The following is a 19,761-nucleotide window of genomic DNA, read 5'->3' as shown; positions in this document are numbered from 1 at the left end:
GAAAAAACTCACGCATGCGCACGAGGGTTCAAGCATGTCTAGTGTAATCGCACGTGATTCAAATCCATATAGTTTGTTTTTTTTTTTAATAAAACTGCCGGTTAGTTTTCTAATAGACCTCGTACATGGCATGGAAAAATTACACCCCCACCCACCCATGTTACCCCAGTGTCTAGATAGGCAACACAGAATGATTAGATAAACCGTTTTGATGCAGGAACAGAGGAAAGGACATTTTACACTCCTGTCCAGATGGTGGCGGTAATGCAGTTCTCCGTCTGGCAACCGCCATAAAATGTCAAGAAGCCTTGTGGCTGGTTAGCCTTCTTATACTTTTGTCCAGGATGATAGTACCTAATGGTGAATTATAGTATAGAAGGAGAAAAAACCCCTTATCTTTGGATGGCTGTGCTACATTTGGAAAATTATCCTCATAATTTTCCATAATACCTGGAATTCAAAAATTACTTTGTTATAGTATTAAAGAAATTGTAATAAAGTAAATATGAATAAATAAAGAAGATGCTATCCATGAAGTTGTGAGATTTTCCTTGTAGACATATGGTCACTGGGATTAAAATCTTCACAAACTGATATCTAGGCAGCTTTGTTCCTGTATTCCACCACAAATCTATGCTGTTTTTCTGTGGATAACATGGAAGAATTTTGCTACAGTAAAATCGCCTCGTCCTTTGAAAAGCTTTTTTGTTGTTGTTGTTCTTGCTTTCTGTTTGTTTGTTTGACTGGAGACTTCCTTGTCTTAATATTGCACATCCACCAAATTTCAATGTTTAAAAAAAAAAAAAAAAACTGTTCCAGTTTTTTAACATATCCTTAATCTTATTAATCCAGACCAGCATAAATCTGCAATATTCTACAAAATTAGTTTACATTTACAGATTTACCAGACACTTTTATTCAAAAGTGCCTTACAAGTACCTTACAAACTGTAAAAGTGCAAGTAAAGTAAGAAATATTGGAGTACTGCATCTTATCAAAGAAGAGGCAAAATGCAGAAGTGGGCAGTGAAGTAAGAAAGATGTCTGGACATAACTAATGTCCCTGTTTCCGAAAGCCATTTTTAATAGTCAGATTAGCTATTCTGGATTAAGGTTTTATCCATTTATCCATCACTAGTTGACTGTAAGGTGCAAAAGGGGGGAAATGGAATTGCACTCTATTCAAGCATCCATGCACAGGGGTGGTGGCCAAGCAGTTAACTTCCAGTGTGGAAGGTTCCTGGTTCAAACCCACCCCTGCCCATTCTCCAATATGGTGTTGCATCAAAAAGGGCATCTGGTGTAAAACTTGTGCCAAATCAACTGTGGCGACCCTTAGTGAAAACAAGGGAGACGCCAAGGGGACTTACTTCTTACCATCTGTGCACTCCTTACACTTATGCCATAATGACTTGAACAAAATCTGATTTTTGCCCAATTTGACCTTGACCTTGTATATGAGTGTATCTGGAATGGATTTGAATTTGAGCATGGTTAGATTTCACCAAAGCCCTCTTAGGAGGTGACATGCTTCATCTCCTAAGTTATCTACCAAAGTGATCAAACCAACACTAAGCCAGTTTAATACCACAGTACAAATTATTGTTGGGGAGTCCTCGGCGCCTGAATGCGCCTTGTTTAATTTAACCTTGTCTGCAAAACCGACCTCAAGTTTGTAAATGATGAAGCGAGGAAACACAAGAAAGAAATATCTGCCATTATAAGTTGACCAAGTTGATATTATCTATGTACATTATATTTTTAACCTCTATTTCAGACACTATGTCTCATTTGCACAAAAACTAGAAAGAGCATACATCCACCAAGGCCACCTGTGTTCTGGAAAATCTGTTCTGGACCAAATTCAAAATAAAATCCATTATTTTCTGGGACATTATCCATCCGCTTACCATATTTCATCAACATGCTCTCACAACCTTTTGAGTTCTGTGCCAAAAATGCTTCTGCATCTCTGTTCCTACATTATCAACATTATCTGTCTGCTCTCCAAATTTCATTGAAATCTGTACATTATAAACAAATATACAAACAGCGGTGAAAACATTACCTCCTTGTCAGAGGTTAAAAAAAAGTGATGTGTCAAAAATCAAAGTTAATCCATTCGATACCTCCACATTCTTTTGTTATAATAAGCAGCTTTATTGTCCATCTCTTTTCATTTTTGCCAATATGTTGCCCCCGATTTCCTCCACATTCGTCCTCTTAATTTGCTATGCTTGTATCGTGTTTATTTGCTTCTTGGCAGAGGAAGCAAGATTTGAATTATTAATTTAGTCTAATCATTAACGACAGCACTTAAACTCATGTGATTATTAAATAATTTGTTCTTTTCCTCCCTCCTGCTCTGAACTCATCCAGTGTCTGTCTTTCTGTTGCCTGGAGGATTCAGCGCATGTGGGGGGTGTGTTAGAATAAGGTTTCATTGATCAGATGTGACCGACTGGTGGATTGCCTTCACTGCGAGTCTTGCTGGTTTAAATTTGCCAGGATCCAACTGCACATCGCATTTCCAATTACTTTTTTAAAGCACTTGCAAAGGTCTCCCTCGCCTCGTCTATTATTACCGTCTGTCTGTGCAGCGTTTGTTCTGTGTCACAAGCGCAGGCACGGAATGATCTTAAATGTGCTTTGTGCATATTGTAAACACAGCTCAGGTCTACCAGAACTAATCATTGTGGGCAGAATGGAGAGTGTTTACGTGGTGCCTTTTACAGGCTGGTGGAAAAACTCTGTGCGCCAAAATCAGCTGTTCTATCTGTTGGTTCTTATCAAGGTGGGTTTTGATAGCAAATGCATTAATAATATCATAATAAACAGAACCTCAAAGATTTACATGTGACCATCATTTTTGAAATTTGCCTTTTAAGTACAAAATTTAAAACATGTTTAGAAATAGGTGAAATTAAACAATTTTGTATTGTGAGATCATGAACTAAAATATCCATTTACTAAAAACAAGACTTGGCAGAGGATAGGGAAGTGTGGGATGAGCTGTGTAGTCTTCTGCCGCCATGATCTGGACTCAGATTAACCGCAGAAAATAAATGAATGAATGGATGAAACAACAAAAACACAATGTTGTCCTGTACTTACACAAACATATATGAGGTCTGTTAGAAAAGTATCGGAGCTTTTTATTTTTTTTCAAAAACCTGATGAATTTGAATCACATGTGCTTATTGCATAAGCAAACCTTGAACCTTCGTGCGCATGTGTGAACTTTTTCACACCTGTCGATTGCATCATTTTCTGGTAAGCAGCCCTTGTGTGAGGTGTGTGTCGTGCGCTCGGCATTTTTTCATTCCAAGGAAAAAGACGGAACTACTGGAGCAGCGCCGCATCAAATTTTGCCAGAAACTGGGTGACAGCCAGGTGGAAACAATTCGGATGATTCAGACGGCTTTCGGTGATGATCCTCTGGGCATCACACAGATTAAGGAGCGGTACAACCGGTTTAAAGACGTCCGCACAACGGTGGAGAGCGAGCCACGCTTCAGTTGGCCATCAACATGCTGAAATGACCAGATCATTTCCAAAGTGAACGCTGTGGTGATGCGGGGCCGTCGTGTGACTGTCTGAGAAATTGCAGAAGAGGTGGACATGAGCACTTTTTTGGTAATTCCATTGTGACAGAAGATTTGGCCATGAAAAAAGTGGCGGTGAAAATCATGCTGATGGCTTCGGCACAAAGCTGCTGACGGAGCAAAAGCGTCTTCGTGTTGAAGTCTCACAGGACATGCTGTGACATGCCCACCTCTTCCACAATTTCTCGGATAGTCACACGACTGAAAAGTCACCGAAAGCCGTCTGAATCATCCGAATGGTTTCCACCTGGCTGTCGCCCAGTTTCTGGCAAAATTTGATGCGGCGCTGCTCCAGTCGTTCCATCTTTTTCCTTGTAATGAAAATCCGCCGAGTGGGCTGCACACGTCCCACACAAAGGCTGCTTACCAGGAAATGACGCAATCGACAGGTGTGAAAAAATTCACGCATGCACACGAAGGTTCAAGGTTGACTCATGCAAGCACACGTGATTCAAATCCATCAGGTTTTTGAAAAAAATAAAAAGGTCCGATACTTTTCTAACAGACCTCGTACATACATAAAATGAACACTCGATACAGTCATTGACCCACTTCACATTTACAATCTTCTACATCTTTTGGCCGCTCCCATTAGGGGTCATCACAGCAGATCATCTATCTCCATGTCATCCTGTCCCCTGCACCTTCTTCTGCCACACCATCAACTCCTCCTTCACCCCTTCCATAAATCTCCTCTTCGGCCTCCCTCTTCTCTTCCTGCCTGGTGGCTTCATCCTCAGCATTCTTCTCCCTGTATACCCTGCATTCCTCCACTGCACATGTCCAAACTATCTCAATCTTTCATCTCTGTCTCCAGTGTAGCTGTCTGAAGCTCCACGCCTTTCTTTTTGTAAGTACCACCATCTCTATATCATACAACATAGTTGGTTTCACTTCCATCTTCTAAATTTTCTCTTTCACTCTTGCAGATATCCTGCATGGTGACCAAGATGTTAGCACCTTTGTTTAGAGAGCTTAAGGTTCATGGTTTAAAGCCACATCTGCCCATTCTCCATGTAATGTGGAGTTGTCTCAGAAACGGGACCTGGTGAAAAACTTGTGCCAAATCAACATGCAGACCCACCATCAGATCTGCTGTGGTGACCATGAGGACCAAGCATCATCAGAAGATGACATATCCCCAGTCCCCACAAATCCGTAATTGACTGGTGTCAGGAGATCACCCAAGTACACTCTTAGGCTGAATGAAATTGGTCAACTGGCAATGACAATATCTTGAATATCTCACTGTGACTTTAAAATTAACCCCAAGGTCACAGTAATCAACTGGTGTCGGAGATCCCCCAAGTACACACTTATGCTAAATATGAATGAAACTGGTCAACTGGTTCTTGAGATATTGTGTTAATGAGCAAAAATGGACAGATGGATGGATGGACGGAGCCCCGTATTTCATACCGGGGGATAAAGAAGGAAGAAGCCTTTCTTACTCTTGCAGATATCCTATCACTCCTACCACTTTACTCCACCCTGCCTGGACTCTTTTCCTTACCTCTTGACCACACTCTCCATTACTTTGAATTGGCCCCAAGTATTGACACTCATCTACCTTCATCACTTCTACTACTTTGAGCTTAACTCCGTAGGATCCTTTCTACCTACTGCCTACTTTCACTATACTATAGATCACAGTGTCATCTGCAAATATGATGGTACGGCAGAAGGTTCTCAGCTTCACCTAGAAAATATTACAGGAGTAAGACTGCACTTGCATTATTTTTTCAACATAGTCTCCTTTAACTTGGATGCAGTTTGTTCAGTGATGTCCAAGCTTTACTAGTCCTTCACAGAAGAAGGTCTCATCGTGAGCCTCTAGCTACATGTCATTTTTTTTTTTTTTTTTGGTGAGACTGAGAACACTTTGGAGTACCCTCATATTATAGTCCATGAAGACTCATTGGTGAACCTGGAAATTACCACTGCAAACAGGAGAGGACTCAGAGCTGATCCTTGATGTAATCCCTCCTCCACCTTGAACACATCCCTCATTCTTACTGTGCATCTCACAACTGTCAGACAATTCTTATCGAGTAATCTATCCTGCACAGGCCCGGATCCAGACCGGTTTGGACCGATGCAGCTCCATCGGTCAAATTTTTTTTTACGCATCGTTCGTCATCGGTAAAAGAAAAAAATCTTGAACGTGTCCCCGCGGTGAACACAGCTTTTCGGTGGTTTTCATGTCAACCTATAGTCCATAAATTATATGGATTTTTCCGAGTTTCACAGTCATACGACGTACAAATAAAGTCGGATATTGAGGGTTTGGTCTGTAATCAACCGTTTCTGCAGCGCGGCTCCACTGTGAAACCATGAACCATTGAAGCAATGCTTCGATCCAGTAGCTTGTTGGTTCTTTGATTCACTACTCTTCAGAAACGGCAAGTCCGCTTCTTAACCCCTCGCAAAGCCATTAAAATATCGTCAGTCACTTTTGTGTGGATTAAAGTCACTAACTGGGACTCTTGTCTTGTTGCTGTCAAGAAACGAGAATCGTCCTCGTTCCGTTCACACAGCTCGAAACGCTGCGCGGCTGAGACAGAGTCCGGTCGGAATTAATAACTTCAAAATGAATTGCAGCTTTAAATAAAATAACACCTCTTTCCAAACGTTGTAATACAGACAAGAAACTACAATCGACTAAAACGTTTTTGTCCTCCCAAAATGAAATGTGCTGTATTTTCTTTTCAAATTACATCCTGAAGTGCAGCACAGCAGCTGTAAGAGCTCAGCTCAGATATATGGAAACACATTCATGTCAATAATGCCTGAAAGGAAATGCTTTTGACAAAAACTACAGATTTTGTTTATTCCTATTTATGTCCAGAGATCAAGGATTCACCATGTAGAGTTTATTATGTCCAAAGTTTAAGGATCCAGTGACCAATTTCATATTTATTTACTTTAAGACTCAATAACATGTTCAATTTCAAATCAATTTAATCGGCTTATAAAGTGCCAAATCACAACAAAATCTAAATATACTAAAACAAATACATCACAACAGTACACATATCAAATTGTGGTATGTGTACAATTGTGATGTATTTGTTTTAGTATATTTAGTCATGGACATGAATATTGTTACCTGCTGGACTGTTTCTAATTTTGATTGATATCAATGGAAAAGGTCTTCTGTGAACTGTCTGCATCTCAATATATTATTAAGAATATATGCAGTCAAATTTTTATTGATTTTATCAATTGAAAAAAAAAATCATATATAGATTCAGGTATAATTGAAAGATTGGGGCAATAAATTTGATCCTGTTTACAGTCAATTTTTGTTATAGTGTTGTTTTTTAGGACATCATATTTATACAAATAAGAAGTGTTCACTATGGTCCATGAAGTATAATAAATATATTAAAAGAAGTGTGACAGTGTATGTTGCACATGAATAAATGAATGAGGATTATTGAATAACAAGACGCGTATGATTTTTATTTTATCATTGGGCAAAAATGCATCTGTCAGATTTTCACTCTGGATCCAGCCCTACTGCACCACCCTCAGATACGTCGCTGCCACTCAAGACTTCCTTATACAATACCACAACTGAACTTTTGGCACTCTATCATAAGCTTTCTGTAATTCATAGCCAGTAATCTTCAGACATGTTAGGGGATGGAGACACAAACATGTCCGAGCCCCTGAATAGGTCTATGAGTTTCATTCATTCATACATTTTCTATACCTGCTTACCCAAGAGTCACGGGGGGCTGGAGCCTATCCCAGCAGTCATAGAGCATTGTCTCTGAGTTTGTTTAAATCAGTCATTCAGATACGTATACCAACAGTGTGATAAACCTGTCTGGAGTAGGGAGTTCTCAAAAATGAAGTTACTGTGCTTTAAGGACACTAGTGAGAGACGTCACCAAAGTGCCCATGACAAATCTGAAGGACTTTTATAGGCTTATCTGGCTATGGCTGCAATGGCTGTACTTAATAGAACGTTTGCCTGGTACATCAACAACAACACAGCTTCATGCTGGAGTGGAACAGAGAAGGATTTTCTTGAAAAGAAGACATGAAATTTCAGCTACAGTTTGCCAGATGGCACATTTGAGACTCAAGTCTAAGTTAGATTTGTTTTCTTGTATTAACGTCCTTTTCTGCTCAACTCCACCATGAAGTAGTTATGCAACAGACAAACTTGCAGTATGCAGTTTCTCTAGTTACAGCCACAGAAACCTAGAACTTGAGTTGACATGGGTGCCTTGGTGGCTTCCCTCACAAGTCTCCTTGCTCAGTAACTTAGTTTATGAGACTGCCTACTGTAGAGAGATTTATATACAGTGTCATGCCATATCTGACTGATAGATTGGTTGTACAAACAATCACTGTGTTATTTTAGCATATTTCCTGGCATGAAAAACACCAAATTATTTGGTATTTACCATGTACAGTTTTAAAATAAACTTCCACTATGGATGTTACTTTAGTGCACATTGATTTCCTATTTTGATATTGGATGACATTTGAATAAGCTACTCGCAATGTTCTATGGCATTGTGATAAAAAAAAGAAACCTGTAATGAAATTAATTAACTTTCACTGACCCAGTGAATGAGATTAATGAGAAAAGTCAAACAAATTCTCAGTGGTCCACAGTTCCAATATTTGTTCAGCATTCAATCACAGTCATCCTCACCTTGTTTATCTGTGCTGGGAGGATTTCAACGACAGGATTTTGTCATGGGTCAGAGACTCCCGACCAATTCTTCAGCATCCTAATCATCCACAAAGGATGTAGGAGAAGTCAATGGCCCCAATCAGCTCTCTCCTGGAGGGAAAGACTTTAACCCTAAAACCACTCACAGACATCTTTTGTCCACTTTTATCTGCAGCAGAAAGTTGGAATGATTTGGCTTACTCGGGACATGAATAGCAGGTTGAGAATTCTATTTAGAAAGAATAAAATACCTGCACTCCTAAAGCAGTGGTGAGCACAGCGCAACGAAAAGTTAGCTTTGATAACCTATAATCCACTAACTGTAAAGTTGACTGTGATAACACTAAAGCAATAAACCGTTCAAAAAATTAACTTTTATTATAAGAAATGAGTTATACGGAGGAGCAGATCTGAAATCAGACACATCGTGATATGATTATGATGTCAGCAGAGAGAGAAAGCAAAGAAGACGCTGCGGCTAATGCTAATGCTGACTAATGCAACAGAAAGACCTGCAGAAAGCTTCACTGCAAGGCTTTTCATGACAAATGCAAGACCACTGGCCAACATAATGGAACTTAGCATATCTATTAAACATGGGTCAACCTGACAATGCTGGGACAAACTGACAGGCTAACACCAGGGCATGCAGCTAAATGCTACAGCAGCAAAGTACTCTGGTTAGAGCAGATGACTTTACTGTTGCCTCCAGAACCCTCGAACATTCAGAAAGAACCAGTGAGACATCAATTTGACCAGTTAACGCTCAGCCTCGGCTCGTGTGTCATACGTCACACTGACAAAGTGAGGAACCTTTGGGTAATTTTTGATCCTTCGTTGTCCTTTGGCCTCCACATTAGAAATATTACTAGGACTGCTTTCTTCCACCTGCGAAATATAGCGAAGATTCGTCCCATCCTGTTTATGGCTGATGCTGAGACCCTGATCCATGCATTTATCTCTTCTAGATTGGACTACTGCAATGTTCTATTTTCCGGTTTGTCACAGTCTAGCATTAGGGCTCTCCAATTGGTTCAAAATGCTGCAGCCAGACGTTTGACACGAAGCAGAAAGTTCAACCACATTACACCCATTTTGGCGTCTCTTCACTGGCTTCCTGTCCCAGTGAGGTCAGATTTTAAGGTTCTGCTACTAACCTATAAAATTATTCATGGACTGGCACCTCCCTACCTAACTGACCTAATTAAACCTTACATACCGGCCCGGGCTTTACGTTCTCAGGGTGCAGGACTACTTTGTGTCCCTAAGGTGAATAAGAAGTCTGCGGGTCACAGAGCTTTCTCTTGTCATGCCCCTGTTCTGTGGAATGATCTCCCTGCTTCAATAAAACAGTCAGATTCTGTGGAGATTTTCAAGTCCAGACTTAAAACACACTTATTTTCCTTTTCATATGGCTAGCATACTGGTACAGTTTTGTTTTACACTTTTTATTCTTTTAATTCATTTTATTAGTAATTGGAGCGGGCTGTGGCCTCAACTTTACCTATTCTGGGTCTTTTAGTGAAGTTTAGGGCTAGTGGCCAGGGATCACCTTAGTATTTCTCTGTTTTTCTTGTTGTTTAATGCTGGCAAATTATACAGTATTTTTTTTGTCTTTCTGATGCCTGATTCTGTTTTTTCTCTCTGTTCAAGGTGCAGCTCCATCCAGAGATGGGAGTTGTATTCGTGTTGGTGATCCTCCTGTCTTGTGCACCAATAGTATTTCTTGTATATTCGTCCGTGAATTGTTCTGTGAATTGTTCTGTAATTATGTTTGTAGCATGGCCCAAGCAGAGGGTCACCCCTTTGAGTCTGGTCTGCTTGAGGTTTTCTTCCTCAGAGGGAGTTTTTCCTTACCACTGTTACTCTGGGGGTTGGTAAGGTTAGACCTTACCTGTGTGAAGCGCTTTGAGGCACCTCTGTTGTTATTTGGCATTATATAAATGAAAATAAATATAAATTGAAATAGAAAGACACAATATAAAAGACAGCTACTTCCGGAAAAAGTGCGTTGACCTCTGTAATTTGAGTAATCAACTACTTAGTCTATAGCATAGTAGGGGACAGGTCCACTAGTCTACTGGTCCTAGGGTCCACTGGTCCTAACCTCTTTATATTATTTGATGGTGTATATTACAACCCCAAACTGATTTGAAAGTTCACAAATACATGTAATACTTTCAAATAGCTAACAAACCATAACCAGTTTTGTTCAACATATAAAAATAAAATATACGATTCTGTTGATATACACCATTAATCATCTTTAATTGTACTGTTAATAACTGAATTTTTTTTTTAAATTGTCATACTTTTGTAACATTACTTAATCTACTTTACTGTAACATATAGCCTACCATAAATGCAAAAACAACTTCAACATGCTCTCCTTAATACTAGGACTAGTGGACCCTAGGACTATGACTACTGGATCGTAGGACTAGTGGGAAGTTCCCACTAGTAGAGCGACACTATACTAATACTATACATACACTATACTTAACTATACATGTACATCATTTATGATTCTCCTTTATTACTTATGTAATCATTTTGGCTATTGCCTTGAAAAAAGGCATATTGGTTGAGACCCCCCCCCCCCCCCCACACACACACACACACCTTATAAAGGATTTTAAATAATTTGTGTAGCAGTCCATATTATTGTAAATTTTGGAACTAAAAGCTTGTTTTAAGTATAAATGTACATAATTTCTGAATCTCCTTTATTACTTATATATAATCATTTTGGCCATTGCCTTGAAAAAAGGCATATTGGTTGACCCCCCCCCCCCCCACCCCACACACACACACCTTCTAAAGGATTTTAAATAATTTGTGTAGCAGTTTGTGTTATTGCAAATTTTGGAACTAAAAACCTTTTGTAACTATAAATGTACATCATTTCTGGATCTCCTTTATTACTTATATAATCATTTTGGATATTGCCTTGAAAAAAAGTATATTGTACTGTTAATAACTGAATTTTTTTTTTTTTTTTATTGTTCACACTTTTGTAACATTACTTAATCTACTTTACTGTAACATATAGCCTACCATAAATGCAAAAACAACTTCAACATGCTCTCCTTAATACTAGGACTAGTGGACCCTAGGACTATGACTACTGGACCGTAGGACTAGTGGGAAGTTCCCAATAGTAGAGTGACACCAACGTCATCTTTTGGTCGGTAACTTGACGAACTGTACATAGAATATGAATGTATTACATGTAGCAGTGCTATCTTCTTAAAAATTAATTTAAAGATGGATTTTCAACATTAGGAACACTGCTGTGTCATCAGTCACAAAGAGAACCACCATGGCTGTGACGTTAACTGCGGTACCTTGGGTTACTGAATTACCTCATAAGTTACAGAGCAACAATTCCGGGCCAATGTAGCGTTCAAGGCATTTTTCCTTGAGAGAGAGGTCGGAATCTCCAAACGTCCAAGGATTCTGAATGCAGCCTTAATACATACAACAAAATAGTAAATTTACCATTTACCAAAATTAGTGGTGCACAAATGGAAAGATTTGTGATAAATAATGTTCCCTGAAACTGAAAGATTTATCAATAAAATGCCTCTAGCACAAAGGAATTATAAGCCAAAGTGAACAAACGTATGATTTTAAGGATTACAAACATTTTTAACTGTTATACTTTATTTAAAAAAATGTTAGTGGACTTAAAGTTAGCTGAACTAAATTTAGAGGACACTAATAAGGCTAATAATGCTGTTCCAAGTTAGCTAAAAGCTAAACAATTTAAATTTTTTTAAAAAGTAAGCCTTCTTAATTAGCGGTTAGCACATTGGTAGAATTGTGCACTCATTTTATTCCGTTTTTGCTCAGGTTTTACTTGTAACTTATGATCTACCAAAACATGCTGTAAACCATATTGATACCTGAAGTACGTAAATTTGAATGAAGAATATTTGTCAAAAAGAAGGGAAAAAAATTCAGCAAGGAGGAATACGGTAAACAAACCAGGCTTGTGAGCGCAGTGTCTCTTTCTATTCCTTGTGTCCTTGTCACACTCCAGCACACGCAATCAGGCCCCAGCTGCACAACCTACTCAGACGCAATGTGAAATACCGAGTGCCAGACTCTCTTCACATCAGATATGATTTGTTAACCAGAGTTAATTAATGTTCCAAAAGCCAGAAGTGTTGGAAAGTCTTTGCACAACATGCTGTTTCACATAGAAACCACACCAAATACTGCACAAAAAAACAGCTGTTTATTTAACATCATGCATCTAAGTCATTTCATCGTGTGAGATATAAACCTTTGCAAGCTGTACCCTGGATTTGCACTGTACTGTTTGTGGACATGCACTGAAAATCTAAGTGAGCCTCAGTGTTGTCTTCCACACAAACCTGTCACAGAGGTATAGATGCTTCTGCTGCAGCAGCCCACAGAATAATTATTTGAAAATACCTGAATATCCCATTATGCCCACACATATTCAAATAAGGTGTGACAATACACTTCTTTTTTCCCTGCTCCCTCTGCTTTTTCTTTTTTCCCCAATTTGAATGACTTCCTGACTCCACAATTAGATGTTTTTATGGTGAAAGTGTGAAAGTTGTAGAAATATTCAGTTATTTCAGCGGTGATGTTGGGTTCCCAGAGTCCTTTGAGATTGAGAGATGGCTGGGAAGAGTTTACGGGGTCATGAGGTCACTGGACAGAAGAGAACGGCAGTACAAGTCTTTAGGGTCCTGAATGCTTCCTGCCGTACTGTATGGTTGTGAGACCTGGACCCCAACCAGTGATTTGAGGCAACAATGAGTGGTCTTTGGTACGAGGTAGGGAGGAGTAGTAACAGGAAGACAGAGCTTGGGAATGAGAGGAACAGTAGTAGCCAGTAAACCAGTATTGATCAGTATGTCTGGTATTTATATTGTGTGTTTATATTTATATTTGCAAACTCTGTCTTTTTTACTTTCACTTCTGACACTTTTTGTGCTTCTTACCGTGTGTTCTACTATACAATGCTGCTGGAACTTCAATTTCCCTGAGGGAGTCTTGCCAATGGATCAATAAAGTTCTATGTAATCTAATCTAGGTCTCTTCAGAAGATCCTTGGGTAATGCTGGAACGCATTGTTACTTCAAGAGATTAAGATGAGAAGTATCAGCTACACTGTGAGTCATAATTCAGTGCAAAGGTACCTCAGTGTTAATGACCCCAGTGACTGCAGAAGGCCATGGGGTCACCCATGTTTCACCTAGCTGCAGCAGCTAGATTGTTACTTTTGAGAGGTTTGGATGGACCAGCTGTTTTCCTGAATGGCTGCTATCCACAACACAAGGTGGTTCTGTCGTGTGCTGGATGAGGCCATGTGCAACACCAGCGCATTCCCAGACCTGATGGCCTGATTGGTTGACCCCCCCCCCCCACCCCACACACACACACACACACACACCTTCTAAAGGATTTTAAATAATTTGTATAGCAGTTTGTGTTATTGCAAATTTTGGAACTAAAAACTTTTTGTAACTATAAATGTACATTAATTCTGATTCTCTTTTATTACTTATATAATCATTTTGGATATTGCCTTGAAAAAAGGGTATATTGATTGACACCCCCCCCCCCCCCCACACACACACAGCATCCACCAGTATAATCAAGTCTGTATTGATCTTCTCTACTCTAATATGATGCCTTTGCTTCTTCACTTCAGGTGTGTTAACATTTGCAGGGAACAGATAAAACACATTTGATTTTCACTCCTTTATTTGTACTTTAATTTCAAAGTAGCTGAGGGTGATAAGACGGCTTCGTCTGAGGTAAAACCTCATATATCCTGAGTTGAAGCAGCAGCGCGGTTGCGCGTTGGAGTGGACGAGGAGCGCGGTCTGTGCTGTTTAATATTAATCTGCTAACAAACAATGCTGAAACTGCATGTGGAATTGGAAATGTGCAAGTAGAATTAAATTTTACTTGTGTAAAAACTAATTTGATGATGCCTTCAAGATGATGCAATTTCAATGTAATTCGTAATGAAGCCCGAGTGCAGTGCAAGATGGATAACCAGATACAGGGGAACAAAGGCAGAGAGGAAATCAGCCAAAGTGTCTTATTTTGCATTAAAAAGCACACCTCAGTTAAGTAGGCCTTGTTAAATAACTGCCTCAATTTGCCCAGACTATCGCAGAAAATGAATGACTATAGTCTCTTTTCGTCTCTGCAGAATTTCACAGCGTGTGCGTGGTTTTGTTTTATTTTCTAAGCAAATGAGAGCATCAACGGCACACTTTCGACTGCGATAATAAATTATATCTGCCCTGGAGACAGACAAACACGGCATGTGTGATGGATAGATGAGCTGTAAAAGTGAGAGAGCGCGCAGTTTTGGTGGAGACATTACAGCACTGTGGCCTACGCCAAGAGGCATTTTGCCAGTAGAAAACTACCCATTTTCATGAAAAATTATCTTTTGCAGAAAACAGGTGATTTAAAATCTATACAGCGAAGGGGGACAACAGCAATGGGAATGCGAGTGGAAAAACATTACAGATATGTTCCCGTATGCTGTGTGACATAAGCACATGAACACTTACGGCGGGTAAATATAATCAAATTCACCCAACACACAAAGGGAAGACAAATGGATAAGAATTAGAAAAGCAAGCCAAGCCTGTGCGAGAGCAAACAAAGGGGCTAATGAGGTATGACATTAGCATGTGAGCGCTAACAACAGCCAGGTCAAGCTAAGAAGAAGAAAAAGCATAAGCACTTAAAATGAGTTACGAGTGGTAATGGAGCGATGTGTGGTTGCAGGCAGCGAGTGTTGGAGTGGAAGTTCTTCTCCTCCAGGCAAAACTGTCTCTGACTGCTCTGCTTGTCGATCATTTCTGTCATTGGTGTAATTATCAGTTCCACCTGGCTAACTTGCTCTGTCCTCCTCCGTGCACAATGACGGCAATGAGATTCAGCAATGTTAAACCAGGGAATAATTGCAGCTATATTTAGCTGCTGTGTTATTTATTTATTTTTTTACATATTCAGTTTGACTGTCTGTTGCAACCAACAAACTAGACAAGTGCACTTGGAGACCACATACCTCAGCCAGCGCCTTTGTGACTGAAGACTGAACTCAGGGCATTGTTCTCAAGTCACTTCCTCAAAATTACAACAAGGCAAAAGTTTTTGCGATGGCAACTTATCTCAAAAACCACATACTGTATCAGTCATTTATGTGTTGCAGTAGAAGTAGAACAAGTGAATCAATCCACCCTTCCATATCCTCAGCCATGTTCTTGGCCAAACCCTTTAAATGCTTTTTGGGGAATCCCAAGCCAACTGAGTAATACAGTGCACCTGGAAAGTATTCACAGTGCTTCACATTTTCCACATTTTGTTATGTTACAGCCTTATTCCATAATGGAGTAAATTCATTTTTTCCCCTCAAAATTCTACTCACAACACCCCATAATGACAACATAAATTTTTAGAAAATTTATTGAAAAATAAAAAACTAAGATCGCATGTACATAAGTATTCACACCCTTTGCTCAATACTTTGTTGATGCACCTTTGGCAGCCTCACATCTTCTTGAATATGATCCCACAAGCTTTGCGCACCTATCTTTGGGCAGTTTAGCCAATTCCTCATGTTGGATGGGGAGTGTCAGTGAACAGCCATTTTCAGATCTATCCAAAGATGTTCAATCAGATTCAGGTCTGGGCTCTGGGTGGGCCATTCAAGGACATTCACAGAGTTGTCCTGAAGCCACTCGTTTGATATCTTGGCCATGTGCTTTGGGTCATTGTTCTGCTGAAAGATGAACCGTCACCCAAGTCTCAGGTCAGGAGTGCTCTGGAGCAGGTTTTCAACTAGGATGCCTCTGTTCATTGCTGCATTCACCTTGCTCTCATACCTGACTAGTCCCTGTTCCTGCTGCTGAAAAACATCCCCGCAGCGTGACGCTGCCACCATCAAGCTTCAATGTAGGGATGGTATTGGCTAGGTGATGCGATGCCTGGTTTCTTCAAAACATGACACCTGGCATTCACACCAAAGAGTTCAATCCTTGTCTCATTTGAGCAGAGAATTTTGTTTCTCATGGTCTGAAAGTCCTTCAGGTACCTTTTGACAAACTTCAGGTGGGCTGCCGTGTGCCTTTTACTCAGGAGTGGCTTCCATCTGGCCACTCTACATACAGACCTAAATAGTGGATTGCTGCAGAGATGATTGTCCTTCTGGAAGGTTCTCCTCACTCCACAGAGGAATGCTGGAACTCTGACAGAGTGACCATTGGGTTCTTGGTCACCTCCCTGACTAAGGCCCTTCTCCACGATCACTCAGTTTAGATGGGTGGCCAGTTCTAGGAAGAGTCCTGGTGGATCTGAACTTCTTCCATTTACACATGATGGAGGCCAATGTGCTCACTGGGAACGTCAAAGCAGCACGTGTTACTGTACCCTTCTCCAGATTTGTGCCTCGAGACAATCCTGTCTCGGAGGTCTACAGAAAATTCCTTTGACTTCATGCTTGGTTTGTGCTCTGACATGCACTGTCAACTGTGGGACCTTATGTGTAGACAGGTGTGTGCATTTCCAAAACATGTCCAATCAACTGAATTTACTCCAGGTGGACTCCTATAAGCTGTAGAAACATCTCAAGGCTGATCAGTGGAAACAGGATGCACCTGAGCTCAATTTTGAGCTTCATGGCAAAGGCTATGAATACATGTGATATCTTAGGTTTTTTTTTTCATTATTTTTAATAAATTTACAAAAATCTTTAAAAAAAAAAAAACTTTCACATCGTCATTATGGGGTATTGAGCAAAATTTTGATCCATTTTGGAATAAGGCTATAATATAACAAAATGTAAAAAAAAAAGTGAAGCATTGTGAATACTTTCTGGATGCACTGGATAATCCCTCATGTTCAGTTTTGGCCCGTAGTGTATATCTACCCCTATGGCACAGTGGTTTAAGGGTTAGCATTGGTGACTCTCAGCAAGAAGGTAGCGGGATCACTTCATGCCCTTTCTGTGTGGAGATTGCATGTTCTCCATCTTCCTGCGTGCTTATTTAGGGTCTGCCCCTGACCAAGGCTTCTCAACATCAGCTCTACATCTGGAGTCCCCGGGTGCCGGACTGTGGCTGCCCACTGCTCCTAGTGGCTGGATTGTGTCTAAATGTAATTAGAATGGGTTAAATGCAAAGGGGGGGGAAAAAAAATCACTATTTGTACAATAACAACAAAGGCCCTCCTCCTTCTTCTACTATAAGCAACAGGTTCCCCAGCAACCTGTGCTCAAGGTTCTTGAAACAGACCATATCTCCACCTGGTGGATATTTCCCATTATGCAGGTATTTGCCAAGAGTGCCAGTGCATGTGTGTGAGTTATGTACTCAAAAGTCATGCATTTGTTATTAATAATGATCATTATAATAACTACTTATATGGGGCTTGACCCTTGGGGATCCATGGACTCGCTGGCAAGGCCACATCAATGGTATTTTTATGTTTCTGGACCACAGAGGGTTAACTGTAATACGCAGGTTCAGAAAATTGATGGATGGATTCTGAGTTTGCCTCCAGCTGGGGAGAAAATTTGTGTACATTTTGGAAACTTGTTGAGCTACAACACAATTGCGCTCCAACATGATGGATCCATCGCAGTGAAGGGTCTGTGCTTTCACAATCCCAATAAAATGACAATCAAGAAAAAAGCTGACCAGCAGAAGAGAATTAGTTGACAATGAAACAGATTTTGTCCTTTATTTTCAATAATAGCCTTCTGTTATTGTGTTCTTGAAACTATTAAGGTTGTCATTTAGAATATTTAAAAAATGGCTTCAGAAATAAACACTGCAAAGGGGTCATATCTACCTGAGGAAAACAATACCAAGGTGATGCCTTTGAAGAAATGCGACACAAACAATAATGAACCAATGTGTTTCACAAAAGGGGAAGATATTCAAAGAAACTGAACTAAGAAATACAGAAAACCACAGACACACAAGTGGGATGCTGATATTAATGCCAAATAATGTGGCAAATAATTAATCAGAGCAGCAACTTTTTTCTTTTTTGCCTAACTGTGCAACAGGAGAGAATGTCCACGAGTGTGTGACCTCTCACTGCGACTGTCATGCCTTTTGTGGGCTCATTAGTAAGCGAAGCTACTCATTTCAGTTGTCTGTCACAGTCACGCTGCCTCAGTTGAATGACAAGCGGCTAACACCCAAATGCACAGTGAGCATTCACTCTGCACTCCGCTTTTATAGGAACCAATCAAAGTAATGATCGACACACATCCGGCCAGTCACGAGTGAAATGAAACCCTTTTTAAATAATGGGATGGCTTTTACAAGTGACACAATAATCTGTCTAATCTTTTGCGTATCACCCAACACTGACTTAAAATCCCCAAATCACTCTTTGAGAATAGGGTTTTTCCCTCTTGTAAATTTGTCCTCCTCTCCTGACTTTCAGTGAGCCACTGGATTTGGAACACAACCACACAGGTGCTGTGAGCAGAATCTGTGACATTTTCCCACAGAATACTGGTATTCATCAGGGATCTATTTTGGCTCATACAATATTCAATGTATGCCAGAACTGGTTGTCATGCAAGGGTGTGGAAATCAGGTGCCTAGGAAAAGCTGACTAACCTTGACTATGCAGACGATCCTGTGATCTTTGTGGAATTAGTGGATACCCTGAATGCATGACATGAGGAGCTGAGTGAAGAATTAGAGCGTCTGGGTTCACGATTGTCCTGGATCGAGACTAAAGATCCACATTTTCAATGATTTCCTGGACTCAGGCATCAGAAGTGTATGTCTATGCCATGAAATTGTCACTGGTGTTTGCCGATGATGCCGATGTAGATGCAGTGAATGTTAACACATGATGGCAACAGCGAGCACACGAGCAGTTTTGAACTGAAGCATTCATAACTGCCATTCAGTTGTGGTGCACCATGTTTCTACTTCATTTTGACATCAAAATCACTTATGGGCATGACAGTAACAAGCTTTAAGAGGCATTTTGGCCACCGCAACAACTGGCATGAACCTGTCAAAATAACAGAACAAGTAGACAATTATTTCTTGGTACAGTTGTCTCAGAATCCTCTGGGTTGCTGTGATGTCACAGTGGCACTGTCTTTATTTAGATAAAACCTGTCTAATAAAATTTAAGCAACAAATATAAGGTGGGATCAAGTTATGTGGTCACTGCTGTCTGTTTATTTACACATAGTCTTTTGGCTGCTCTCATTTTGCCCAGGGTCACCACAGCAAATCCTCTGTGGATCTGCATGCTGATTTGGTACAAAATTTACATTGGATGCCCTTTTCCATAAATACAGTAGTGTTCAGAATAATAGTAGTGCTATGTGACTAAAAAGATTAATCCAGGTTTTGAGTATATTTCTTATTGTTACATGGGAAACAAGGTACCAGTAGATTCAGTAGATTCTCAC

The 19,761-nt window shown here is 40.1% G+C and overlaps 1 protein-coding gene across 1 annotated transcript in view; it reads right to left on the bottom strand.

Moving 5' to 3' along the window:
* chrm3a (cholinergic receptor, muscarinic 3a) overlaps positions 1-19,761 on the bottom strand; it is a 306,968-nt gene that overhangs the window by 98,778 nt on the left and 188,429 nt on the right. The gene's annotated exons all lie outside the window — the stretch shown is intronic.

The sequence above is a fragment of the Thalassophryne amazonica genome, chromosome 13, assembly GCF_902500255.1.
Source record: "Thalassophryne amazonica chromosome 13, fThaAma1.1, whole genome shotgun sequence".
Taxonomy (NCBI): Eukaryota; Metazoa; Chordata; class Actinopteri; order Batrachoidiformes; family Batrachoididae; genus Thalassophryne; species Thalassophryne amazonica.
The sequence above is the reverse complement of the archived record's forward strand: the minus strand, read 5'-3'. Positions and strand labels throughout refer to the sequence as shown.